Raw genomic sequence first — 14031 nt, forward strand, 5'->3', positions numbered from 1 at the left:
CAAGGTCTCCCCACCAGTTTCGCGGCAGAACCTTCCAAGCAGCAGGGACTGCCCCAGCAGTTCCCTTGATCCGTTTGGTGCATAATTCTGCCTCTCGCCCAGCTCCAGGTTTGTTTTCCCAGAAGATTCCCCGCCGTTTTGTGGCCTGGGGTGTGCGCTTCTCTGGGCATGGGTAGAGTGTTCCGTGGTGGCCTGTGCCACGCAGCTCCTGCTGCTTTGGGGGATTCAGCCACCCCCTCTATCTCTCCCTGGCTCAGCACACCGGCCAGGCATAATAGCATGCTCTGCAAATGGGACCAGTTCTCCACTTGAGGGGAGTGCCTACGGGGTGCTGGCAGCACTGGTGGAACCAGCAGCGTGGGAGACGGTTTCTTGCTTTCTGGATCCACCAGTTAGGGCGGATTGGGGCTTGCTTGCCTAGCCCCAGTGTCTAGCCAGGTACAACCTTCGTCTATTTCCCCAACACCACCCTCGTTCCCTGGCATTCCATCGTCTTCATGTTGCATTTTGAGGGTGTCTGAGCCAAAATGCCTATCCTGCTATGATCCAGGTGAATAATCAGGCATTGGATCCTAGCACCTCTCGGTCATAAATACAACTATATTATGTTCTTCTTTCCATTCCCATGTTCACTCACCCCAGATTGCAAACATAAGCAGAGCCCTGCTGGTCTCCCCCTAGACTGTGGCCAGCTAGAATCCTCTGGGAACGCCCACAATTGGGGTGCAAAAAGTGTCCCATGTTTTTGCCCTCATATTTGGCAGTAGATTGCCTGGGAATGTAGGGGTTCCATTTAATTCTATGGCTGACAGTTATTGGGTAAGCCAGTTCATGGAGGATAAGGGAGTCTTTGGCAGGTTTTGTGTGTGTTAAGTGCCGTCAAGTCACTTCCAACTCATGGCGACCTTATGAATGAAAGTCCTCCAAAATGTCCTGTCTTTGACAGCCTTGCTCAGATCTTGCAAATCGAAGGCTGTGGCTTCCTTTATTGAGTCCATCCATCTCTTGTTGGGTCTTCCTCTTTTCCTGCTGCCCTCAACTTTTCCTAGCATGACTGTCTTTTCCAGTGACTCTTGTCGTCTCATGACGTGACCAAAATACGATAGCCTCAGTTTAGTCATTTTAGCTTCTAGGGTCAGGTTTAGGGAAGTCCAGTGGTACCTTAAGCACTAACATTGTTTATTTCAGCAAGAGCTTTTATGAATCACAGCTGTGAAGTACTTAGCTGGGACTCGCAAATGCTCATATTGAAATAAGCTAAGCAGGGTTGGCCCTGGTTAGTATTTGGATGGGAGGCCTCCAAGGAACACCAGAGTCACGACACGCAGGCAATAGCAAACCACTTCCGAACATCTCTTGCCTTGAAAACCCTACGGGGTCGCCATAAGTCAGCTGTGACTTGATGCTACACACAGACACGAAGAGTTTTAATTTGCTAGGACGGACTAACACAACGTTGCAATCATCGGGGACTGAATGGCTTTGTTTGAGGGGGCCCCCATCCTTCTCCCTGTCCCCTTCCATGGTGATGTCCAAAGTCTGTTTACCTTCCTTTTGGCACCTGCATTTCGAGATTCTTAGGAAGACATTATGCCACCTACCAGTATGGAGGGGGGAAAGTTCCACAAAGGAGGGCAGTCCACTGCAAACAAACCATGCCCGTGTCTCAAGCCTGTTCAGGATTGTTAAGCCTGTTCTAGTCCTTTCTCTGTTCCAGGATGGTGGGGTGGCTGCTATACCTTGCCTTCAGCCACTCTAGCTTTCGGCGTGCGGAGTTATCAACTTGGTGTTCTCACTGTTAGATTTAGTAGGGGATCTCAGAAGCTAAACAGGGTCGACCCTGTTAAGTGTTTGGATGGGAGACCTCCAAGGAATACCAGGGTTGTGACACCGAGGCAGGCAATGGCAAAACCACCTCTGAACGTCTGCTGCCTTGAGAAAATCCCGCTGGGGTCACCATAAATCAGATGTGACTTGACGGCAAAAAAAGAGAGTGCATTTAGTGAGGTTGATTCTTGTCTAGCAGAGGGTAGGAAATGTGGTTTTTTTGAACAACAGCTAGTTGGTTGGTTTGCTTATCAGCAGGGGGGATTTTTGAGTTGGGTTGAAAGCTGGGGAAACCTGAGGCTCGGCTCGCACATAGCTGCTGGCCAGTTAGAACCCCCGCTGAATCCTTGTTGGTCAGAAGCAGTTTTGGGCCCAAGTCAATTGGTCTGGGAACCCGGGAGTACCGTAATTTCGTCAAGCCAGTGAACAGTAGGCACTTCGTACAGATCTCTAAGGTGCCAAAGGTCAGAACATGCTTAGGGGAATGGAGGAATCAAGTGAGAGCTGGCCCTGGCCCAAAAGGAGCTTCTGGCTTCCCAGGGAAGGAAGGAGAGAGGACTGAAATTGACATTTGCTGCCAAGATGTGCCTGGTTCTATTTGCAAAACACAAAGGGTTCCAGGATGCGCCTGGTTTTTATTTGTGTTTTTTGAGGTGTGTGTTAGATCAAGGCCAAATAGTGTTGTGACCCTACAGTGGAGGTTGTTTGGTTCTCCTATTGTTTAGTGGGATTTTGGCATGGGAACTTGCGCCAAATCTTGCTAGTGCTCCTGATTAGGGCGGTTAGCTCCCTTGTTCTGTCCTATTGGTGTGTCTGGGGAGGCATTTCCGTCCTTTACTCTGATTTCATTTTGGTTAAAGTTTGAAGGTCAATAAAAGCAGATCCTTCATCTTGGTTTGTGGTCCAGTAAACAGTACACGGGGCAAACCCGCACTATGGAAATTACCCCTGGGTACTAGGGTTACATTTTCGCACACCAGGTTTAGTGCCTTGGAGGAAGTTCACCTCAAACATGGAAATGTTTGACAATCTGGCCATTATTACACGTGCCTTAGATTTTACTACCGTGACATGTTTCAGATGGGAGTTGTCCAGTGCTTGAAAACGGCTGTTGGTCTAAAATGCAGCCTCCAGAATTTTAATTAGAGTTCTTGGGAGCATATAACTCCAATACCGTTCTGTCTTCAGTGGCTGCCGGTTTATTTCCAGGCCTAATTTAAAGTGTTAGCATCCTTTTGGACTTAATTTGCACCTCTTCTAATTTGTCATCTACATATAGCAGCCATATCGAATTTTCCCCAACTTTCAATTTTTGGATAGAGCATTCAAATGGGTAGCAGCAGAACAACTTTAGTTATACTTGAATGATGCTTCTTCTCTTCAGTCTGGCTTCATGCCGGGTTTTGGGACTTGAGACCCAAGGCTGGCATCAATGTACCTTGAAGGTGGGGCAGCTGCAGGGGGGCCCAGGGTTTCTGTCAGGGCCCACTGCAACAGAGCCCCCCAACCACACACTGCTGAGGAAGCTTTCAGTGCATATGAAGCTGCCTTATACTGAATCAGACCCTTGGTCCATCAAGTAAGTATTGTCTACTCAGACGGGCGGAAGCTCTCCAGGGTCTCAGGCAGGGGTCTTTCACATCACCTACCTGCCTGGTCCCTTTAACTGGAGATGCCGGGGACTGAACCTGGGACCTCCTGCATACCAAGCAGAGGCTCTCCCACTGAGCCACAGCCCCTCCCCAGGATATGCAGAGGGTCTACAATGCCAGCATTCTTGGCAATCACAGCAGTGGTGTTCCCATCTGCACACACCACTCAGCACCATTGGGGAAAGGTTATACAGTCAGAACGAAGGCTCACAAACGGGTGGGGAAAATAGAAAAGAGCAAGAGTCTAGCACCTTAAAGACTAACAAAATTTCTGGCAGGGTGAGCCACAGCTCACTTCAGATACATTTAGAATGTGAGTCCATCTATCTTAAGTAGAGAAGAGTGAATGAGGCACACAATGGCAATGTAAATGTCAAAAGCAAGTAAATGACATTAGCAGGCGTGATTTGATTAGGTGTGATATGCAGAGGGGTAGTAGGCAAGAAATTAGCATTGGTAATGAGACAGGAATTCCAGATTTCTGTTCAATCCAAGATATTAGTTGTAATTCAGCAGTCTCTCTTTCTAATCTCCCTTTGAAATCCCTTTGTAAGAGAATTGCTACTCTTAAATCAGCAGCTGAATGTCCTGGAAGTTTAAAATGTCCCCCCACTGGTTTCTGAATGTTGTGATTTCTGATGTCATGGGGGAAGGAAGGACATCCAGGCAGGTGGACCTGTGGGTGGGCTGGAAGGAAGGCATGAGTGGGGTGATGGCGGTAAGCGGGGGTCCTGGAGGTGTTCAGAGGAGGAGAGGGGGCCCCTAGGCACTCTGTGTCCAAGGCCCTCCTAAATCCGAAACGTCCATGCTGAGACCACGCTGGTAGCCCTACTGGCTGATTTCCTCTTACAGATAGATGAAAGATTCCTTGTTTGTCGTTCTCGATCTTTTCAATGGCTTTTGATTACTGTTGATCATTCCTTCTTATTAGACTGCTTGGAAAGAAGTTGGGGTTTACAAGGACAGTGTTCTGAGGGGTTTCGGTCTTTTCTGTCTGTCCACACTTGTTCATCGGGGAGTTTCAGTCTTCACTATGGAATCTGAATTTGGGATTCCTTTGCAACTCTGTTTTTTCACCCATGCTCTTAAGCATTTGTCAGATTGTTTGATGCGACTATCCATAACATTGGGAGGAGGTGTCGCTCACTACTTTAACATGCCCTCCAGATCTACAGTCTTGGTCATGATGCCTAGATGTAGTGGTGAAGTAGGTGAGGAGGAGCAAGCTGAAACTGAGATCCATGCAAGCAAGGGGTGATGCTGGTTGAGAAAGCTAATGGGGGTGGGGTTGATCTGCTTATTTGAGAAAGCTAATGCTGGGTGGGGTTGATCTGCGTATTTGGGACAGGGTGTGCCTGTCATTGGTAGATCAGGTAAAAACTTTGGATGTCCTTTTAGGTCCAGCGTTGCTTAGGGAGGCCAGTGGGAGACCTTCCACCTCGGTCCATCTGTTCCCTGCTGCTGATTGACAGGGCAGTGGGGTAAGGATGTAGCGTTGCGCTCACACTGCAACGTCACTACTGGCATGAACTGGAAGTGACGTCACCGTGTTGGCGCACCGCTTTAAGATTAACCCAAAGCTCTGTGATTAAACCATAGAGCTTTTGGTGAATAATAAAGCCTTGCACCGACAGAGTGACTTCAGGCCCAGTTCATGCCAGAAGTGATATCATGGTGTCGGTGGGACACCAGTCAGGTAGGTCCCCATCCCCCACAGTCTCCTACCGGGTGCCAGTGCTGTACTGGCAACCATAGCCTTGCTACTAGAGAAGCAGGTTGCTGATCTTACCAGAAGCACCCTCTCTTATGTTTAAGAGAGTCAATATGGTGTAATGGGTAGTGTGTTGGGCTAAAATCTGGGTGACTCAGGTTCGAATTCCCACTCTGTCGTCGAAGCTTGCTGAGTGACATTGTCCTAATCACATGCTCTCAGCCTAAACTGCCCCACGGGGTTATTGTGAGGATACAATGGAGGAGAGGAAAACAACGTAAGGTGCTTTGGGGTCCCCATTGCAGTAAAAGATGGGGTATAATTGAAGTAAAGTAAATAGATATAAAGGTGATCTTCCTTTCTAGGAGCCCCATGGTGCAGAGTGGTAAACTGCAGTACTGCAGTCCAAGCTCTGCTCACGACCTGAATTTGATCCTGAAGGAAGTCGGTTTCAGGTAGACAGCTCAAGGTTGACTCAGCCTTCTATCCTTCCGAGGTCGGTCAAATGAGTGCCCAGCTTGCTGGGGGTAAAGGGAAGATGACTGGGGAAGGCACTGGCAAACCACCCCGTAAACAAAGTCTGCCTTGGAAACGTTGGGATGTGATGTCACCCCATGGGTCAGGAATGACCCAGTGCTTGCACAGGGGACCTTTACCTTTTTTCCTTTCTAGGCTCAGATGATGTTACCATTCTGAGGTGTAGCCTCAGGCTGCATTGCTACACTACACTTTACATGGGGGCTGTCTTTGAAAACTTCAACTGGTGCACGCTGCAGTTTCCTGTTTACTTATGGGCTATGAATACATTGGTGTTAGAAAGTGCTGTCATGTCACAGCCAACGTATGGCAACCCCATAGGGTTTACAAGGCAAGAGATGTTCACAGGTGGTTTGCCATTGCCTGCCTCTGTGTAGCAACCCTAGACTTCCTTGGTAGTCTTCCATCCAAATTCTAACCAAGGCCAACCCTGCCTAGCTTCTGAGATGTGACCAGATGGGGCTAGCCTGGGCCATCCAGGTCAGGGCATAAATACATTACACTGATCTTAAAACAACTGAGCTCATTACCTATATACTTCTGGGCACAATTCAAGGTAACGGTTCTCACCTTGAGTCTTCCACAACCTGCGGCTCACACGAACCTGCATGTTGCTGTTGTGGAAGGTCCGAGGATCTTTGGAGGAGTGATGCTCGCTCAGTGGCTCAGGATCCAAACGTGACTCTTCGGCATGCCACCTGTGGCTCTTCTGAGCACAGTTCCACAATGTGGCACCCAGCCTGTGGTCCAGCAAAATGAACAAGGCCATTGCATGATAGGGCTTATGGTTGGCAGGTGATTCCCACCTTGAAACAGCCATTGCCATGTAGACTGGAGGACAGGTAAGCCGTGAGCTTCCCAGAGCTGTGGCCTGGTGCTGGGAATGGAAGCCAAGGGGCCATCCATTCCAACAGTCCTCCCTACCCTTTTCTGTAGCATCTGCATTCTTATCCCAGCACCCAGGTGGCTGCTGGGAGGAGAGCAAGCTGGCCTCAGTGTGGAGGTAGTGGTCTTACTCCCCTTTCTCCATGACCAGCTTTGGGCCCCTTGGCAGTTTCATCCTCTCACCTGAGCTGTTGTGCCTCCTGTTGAGGAGAGAGTGAGAAGAAGAAGTTGGTTTTTATATGCCAGCTTTCTCTACCACTTAAGGAAGAATCAAACCAGCTTACAATCACCTTCCCTTCCCCTCCCCACAACAGACACCCTGTGAGGTAGGTGGGGCTGAGAGAGCTCTAAGAGCTGTGACTAGCCCAAGGTCTCCCAGCTGGCTTCATGTGTAGGAGTTGGGAAACAAATCCAGTTCACCAGATTAGCATCTGCTGCTCATGTGGAGGAGTGGGGAATCAAACCACAGCTCTTAACCACTACACCACGCTGGCTCTCCAAGCCTTTCCCCTCACTCCAGACACAGGAGTGCTGACTAAAGTTCAACCATAGTAGGGACATGCTCAGAAGTAATTTGGTAATTAAAAAGTTATGGGTGTTATATTAATAGCTATATCTTGTATTATACTATGTATGTGTTTAGTGGGGTGGCACACGGAGTATGTGAGTCATGCGGCTCTTTGGGTTGGTGATAATTGCAAACGTGGCTCTCCTGGAACTGTGGAGTGAGTCCCTCTGGCCTGGAGCCTTTTCTCTTGTGGCTTCAACGCTATGGCATGCCCTGCCTGAAGAGGTTAAAAAGACCCCTTCGTTGTTACCAGTGTGTAGGAAGGCATGTATCTCTGACTTGGATGGCCCAGGACAGCCTGATCTCGTCAGATCTCAGAAGCTAAGCAGGGTCAGCCCTGGTCAGATCTCAGAAACTAAGCAGGGTCAGCCCTGGTAAGTACTTCGATGGGAGACCACCAAGGAAGTCCAGGGTCACTATGCAGAGGAAGGCGATGGCAAACCACTTCTGAATGTCTCTTACCTTGAAAACCCTACTGGGTTGCCATAAGTTGGCTGCGATTTGACAGCACTTTACACACACGCACAGGGAGGCATGTAATAAAGTGCTTTTCTGCAGAGCATTCTGCTCACTTGGTTGCTGCTCTTTTTCTGGCTGGCACTGTTTTGAGGTGATTTGACCATTGCCGTGCGGACATTTTTAGTAATTGCTAGCTAGCATATTTCGTACATTTGGTGTTTCGTACATTTAATGACCCTGTTTCAAGGTGTCTTTTTGTTAGCTGCATTAAGCTCAGTGAAAAGGCGCGGGATGTATGGTACATATTTCAAATAGTTGCATTTAAGCCTCTGATAGACTGGCTTTTAAATCATTTATCCAGAGGTCCTTGAAGGGCTTCTTACCATCTTGACTCCAAAATCTTAAATGCAGCTGTGCTGTACTTTGGGGGCGGTTTTCCACTTGGGTTGAATTTGCCCAAAATTTACAGTATTCCATGATTCAGATTTTCAAGATATTTTTATAGAGACCAGGAAAGAGGTACTAAAGTTAATGCAAAGGGGCATGGAAACGCTCTTTTAGAAGCAGGAGGGCTAGAAACTTGTTTTGTGTTCAGCTAAAACAGAACAGCAAGTCCATGGGGCTAGGGGAAAATAAAATAATTGTCAAAGCTGCAGTATGACAAGCTCCGCTCCTGCTGTAATCGAACGCCCTGCTTGCACCATGCAAGTAAGCAGAAATGCTTACCGAACAAAACAGCTGCTTCTTGGCAGTTTTGCATCCATTGCAGTTACTGCAGCAGTAGAATCATTCCGGATTGTGGCGAATCTGTCTGCAGCATCAGCATAACACACCTGCAGTGTTGGCACAGCGTGATGCGCTTTGTTAATGCAGCAGTCTGTGCTTTCAGCACAGTTGACTTGTGGAGTTCAACAGGGGTCTGGGCTGCCAAGGCCATCCTGTCTGACTCAGCCTGTATGGTGTGTTTTCTCCCTTTCTCTACTCCGGACAATCTGGAAACTTTACTGTGTCCAGTCGTCCATGCTGAACATCCTTTTATGGGGCGCATCTAAAACTTGACTGTTAGAACGGACATGAATGACTAATTCTTATCGGCTCAGGGACCAATTAGTCCAATAACTAGATAAAGGGAGTGTGTGTAGGTACCAATTTGCCTGTCTCTGGTAGAGAAATGCGTAAGAGTTGGAAGGAGCGCACTTCCTGGATCATGAGAGCTAATCAGTGTACTAAGCCAGTATTTTCTTTTGGGGTGGGGGGAATCAGTCTAAACCCAGCAGCCAAGTGGTAGTTTGCCAATCTCTAAGCAGCCAGTTAGGGAACCCTTATGAAGGTTGCTTCTCTGTAAGGCTATTTATATCACGTGTGTCCAATGGAAGTATTCGAGAACTAAAAATTTTGCAGGCTGGTAACTGTTGGTAAAGAGCCCCGTGGCGTAGAGTGGTAAGCTGCAGTACTGCAGTCCAAGCTCTGCTCATGACCTGAGTTCAATCCCAACAGAAGTTGGTTTCAGGTAGCTGGCTCAAGGTTGACTCAGCCTTCCATCCTTCCGAGGTCGGTAAAATGAGCCTCCCCTGTTGGTCCCTGTACAGTTTCCACTTTTCGGGGGTGCCTTTTGGAAGAACCTGCCACCAGTGTGCGCATGTAGAGAGCAAAATGTTTTGCCTTTCCTGGCACTCATGGTGAAGTCATGATCTGCCACCTTGTCATGTCACTCTGATGTCACATGACCTTCTGTCATTTGCTTGAGGCTCTGGGGGTCCTGGGTGTAGGTGGGTTGGTGGCCACTGGTCTAAACCGTGTTTGCTTGAGAAGTCCTCTCCTAAGGGCACATTCATATTTGATGCCACAGCAGCTTTCAACTTCTTTTGTGCTTTGTAGGTATGTAAATGTAAGCTAAAGAATATGGAGGCTGGTGCCAGTGTGGGGTTTTTAAAATACCTGCCTATATGATCATAGGAAATACAAAACAACAACCAAAACAAAACAACAACAAAACATACACACAACAAACATCCTGTTGTTGAGCCTCTGAATTTAGGGACTTCAAGTTGGGTAGAAAGGCAGCATACTAATGTTTTAAATAAAACAAACTTGCAGTTCCTTGGGCAGCCAGTCCAACTTGACAGGAATAAGAGGGTTGAACATAAATGTATTACCCGTATCACACTGCAGAAGCCCTTCGGGTAACTGATGTGAATACACAACAGAATCAGCTAAATCAGATTCTTAGCGTACATGCATACGTGGCAGTAGATTGTCTGTTGATAAAGCCCATTTTCACTAAGGGTCTGAATGAGAACCAACCCCGAGAAAAGCAAGAAGCTGCAGACAGCAACTTAAAGGGCATGCAAGTAACCAGAAAACATCCTGTTGTAAGTTATGACGCAGCGTATTTTGGACACTGTTCCTTAGCCATGAGCAGGTGGCTGTCCCGTTTGCAAAGCCACACAGCCTTGGTGTCAGCCTGGACCCTGCTTTCTGTGGATGAGCAGGTTGGTATGGTCTCTACAGCTGTTTTCTGTCAGCTTCATCTGCTGAGCAAGCTGACTCCTGTCTTGGAGGATATGCGCCTGGCTGAGTTGTTGTTGTTGTTTTTAATTTAATATACATTTCTAGGCTCAACTACATTGAGTTTTACGTAAGTCCACTTTTGAAGATGACTTGGAAGCTTCAGGTGGTGCAGTCATAGAATCATAGAGCTGGAAGGGACCACCAGGGAAACTCACAACTACCTCCCCCCCCCCACACACACACACAGTGCCCAGAAGATGCCCAAGATGCCCCCCCCCCATGAACTGGCCAAATTCATAGAATCAGCATTGCTGACAGATGGCCATCCAGCCTCTGCTTAAAAACCTCCAGGGAAGGAGCGCTTACCACTTCCCGAGGAAGCCTGTTCCACTGAGGGACCGCTCTGTTAGAAAATCTTTCCTGATGGCTAGACGGAAGCTCTTTGGATTTAATTTCAACCCATTGGTTCTGGTCCAACCTTCTGGGGCAACAGAAAACAACTCGACACCATCCTCTCTAAATGACAGCCCTTCAAGTCCTTTGCTAAGGAGAAAAGTGGACTAGGAGGCTTTTAAAAAATAAACTCTTTCCCCTGCAAAATGTCAGGAGGGCCTTTGCATTATCAATTGCTGTGGCTGCCAGTGTGATTGTAGGTCCAGTTCAGGATGCTCCCTTGACGGTGGTAAAGGTCTTAGACAATCTCTCCTTACATCAGATCCCACCATCTTCATCAGATCAAGGCCCGGTTCAGATAGCATCCATAGTGCAATAAGAACGTCTCTTGCTAAAGGCAGGGCTTTCACAGTCCTGGCTTTGAAGGTCTGGAACGACCTCCGTCTGGGCATGGGGAATTTTCCTTCTTTGCTTTGCATCCCAAATATGCTGTAATTGCTTTTTCTTTTCTTTTTTCATCGGGGACTTGGGATTTCACTCTAGAGCTACTGTTCTCACTGCTTTGTAATTTTCTACTTAGATTCTATACACGAAAGCCCTTCATTGTTATTAAGGCAGGATCTGGGGCTTGAGACATTTATTTGGATCTGTTAGGCCTGCTAAATTTTAATCGCAATTCGGCAAGTCGAACCACAGCTTCAGTTATAAAGAAGAAAATTCTTCCTTAAAAATTTTTTTTGGGGATGTAATGTAAATGCTGTGCCTGAAATCTGGAAAGCCCGAACTGCTAGATAAAATTACTTTATTGTGGTGGTGGTGGGGAGGAGATTATCTGGCAAAATAGTCTTCAAAATAGTGTGGCACCTGTAAATGCAGGAATGTGCTATTTGTTCTTACGTGATCTCTCTGGCAATAACTGCAAGTGCTTCCCTTTACCTGGGGTGGCAATGCTTCTCTAGGAAACACCAGATAGCTATGGGGAGGCACAAGAGCCCCCCCCCCCGGCATACTGCCTGACATTTCTCAGATAATGGGTATGAATCCCACCAGTTTTTCTGCCGGTTAAAAGGAAAGGGGCGAGGGAGAGAGATTTGTTTGACCAACCCCAAAAGACTATGCTGGGGATCATGAGACCAGCATGGCCAAAAGCCATGTACATTGGAGGCTATTGTACACATTAACACATGAAGCTGCCTTATACTGAATCAGATCCTCGGTCCATCAAAGTCATTATTGTCTACTCTGACTGGCAGTGGCTCTCCAGGGTCTCAGGGAGAGGTCTTTCACATCACTTACTTGCCTTTAACTGGAGATGCTGGGGATTGAACCTGGGACCTTCTCTGCAGATGCTCTACCACTGAGCCACAGCCCCTCCCCAGGTTGGGCTGGACGGAGCTAAAAATCTGGCTGGCTCCATACCAGTTGTGCAGGAGGGTCTGTGCTTTCACAAAAACATGGGTGGCACAAGGCACAGCATTAGCAGTCGATTCTAGAGCTGAACGTGTGACATTTTCCCACCTCTGGTCTCCAATTCTGTATGTTGCTTAATCAAATGAACTCCAATTCAGAGCAGGCTGAAGGCTCATTTTGACTTCTCCTTTGGATGCGAAATATTTACGCTGAATGGCATCGCTTTAAGAGCTGCCCAAGCATGTTCCCCTTTCACATTAAATTGTAAATTTTATCTCTCTGCTGGCTTTTGGTTGGTGAAATGTGGTAGGCAGCCTGTTGTAAACTTCACAGCACAGTTAGTTCTTGCTTAAGCCAGTCGCACGTTTTCACAAGCTTTTTATTAAAAAAAAATGTTTCATAACCAACCAGCCACACCCTCCCGTGTTTTTGAGATGTGTTCAAAATGAGCATACCTTTTCAATTGTTCTGCACTGCTAATAGTCCAACATCACAAAATCATCCTGTGTAACAGTTCCCGTTCTTTCTTTCTTTTTTTGTACGAAAAGACTTTTATGGATTTGTTATTGGCCAAGAACAGCCTTCAAGAGTAGAACTACTACACTGCTGAGTTTCCGAGGAAAACCAGGATGGTACTCATGGAATTTCATTGCCTGCTCTGAAGTAGTTTAAGGACTGGGGTTTGGGTTTTAATATTCACGTATCAGCCGGTTCTCTGGTATACCTGGATGTGCTTCTCCAGTTTGGAGGTGGAGGCCCTTTGCTGAGATTCAGCCCTCTCACGACTAGGAAGACGTGAGGCTTTCCTGTGTGAAAGAGAGGATAAATGTGGCTTAGCCGCCAGTTGATTGGCAGGAGGAAGCTTTCTGCTACGGTTTTAACCGTTTACTTCAGATCCCCTGCTGCATTTATCTCTTGCTTTCCTTTACAGGCAGGGAGGAAGGGAAGAGCTGGGGTTATTTAACTGCTTGTGAGACTGTTACCACCTCTCTCTCAACTGTCCTAAGGGGAGCGGTTTGGACGCTTAGGGCTGTTTAGCTTGGAAAGAAGGCGGCTAAGGGGAGACATGATAGAGGTCTATAAAATTATGCATGGTTTGGAGAGAGTGGACAGGGAGAAGTTTTTCTCCCTCTCCCATAATACTAGAACACGGGGTCATCTGCTAAAGCTGGAGGGCGAGAGATTCAAAACAGATAAAAGGAAGTATTTTTTCACACAACGCATAGTTAAATTGTGGAACTCCCTGCCCCAGGATGTGGTGATGGCTGCCAGCTTGGAGGGCTTTAAGAGGGGAGTGGACATATTCATGGAGGAGAGGGGTATTCATGGCTATTAGTTAGAATGGATACTGGTCATGCTGCATACCTATTCTCTCTAGTATCAGAGGAGCATGCCTATTATTTTGGGTGCTGTGGAACACAGGCAGGATGGTGCTGCTGCAGTCGTCTTGTTTGTGGCTTCCTAGAGGCACCTGGTTGGCCACTGTGTGAACAGACTGCTGGACTTGATGGGCCTTGCTCTGATCCAGCAGGGCCTTTCTTATGTTCTTATGTTCTCTTAGGAGCTTATATCCAACATAAATATCACATGAATGATAGGTTTATGTCTCCTCTTTTAAAGAAAGTACCTGTGTGGCAAACACCATGTTTAAATGTGGTTGCCAGCCCTGAGGAGTCCCTTGTGGGTGGGGGTTGGAGTTGTCTTGCTAGGCCTTGGGGTGCATTCCCAGGATCATCATTCTGCTCTGGGGGAAAAGGGGTACTTCCTGAAATGTCCAGTGCTTCTTCCTCCCATTACAACATTTCAATAAGAGATCTTGCCAGTTGCTTTGTGGATGAGAAATTTGGGCCCACTCAGCCAGCCTTTGGAGAGGTGCTGTGGCTCCGAGGTCGAGCATCTGCTTGGCACTCAGAAGGTTCTTGTTCAATCCCCAGTGTTTCCAGTTAGAGATCAGAACATTGGTAATGTGAAAGACATCCGCCTGAGGCCCTGGAGAGCGGCTGCCAGCCAGAGTAGACAATACTGATCGCAATGGACCAAGGGTCTGATTCAGTATAAGGCAGCTTCATGTGTGAAAC

The sequence above is a fragment of the Euleptes europaea genome, chromosome 17, assembly GCF_029931775.1.
Source record: "Euleptes europaea isolate rEulEur1 chromosome 17, rEulEur1.hap1, whole genome shotgun sequence".
NCBI classification, from domain to species: Eukaryota; Metazoa; Chordata; class Lepidosauria; order Squamata; family Sphaerodactylidae; genus Euleptes; species Euleptes europaea.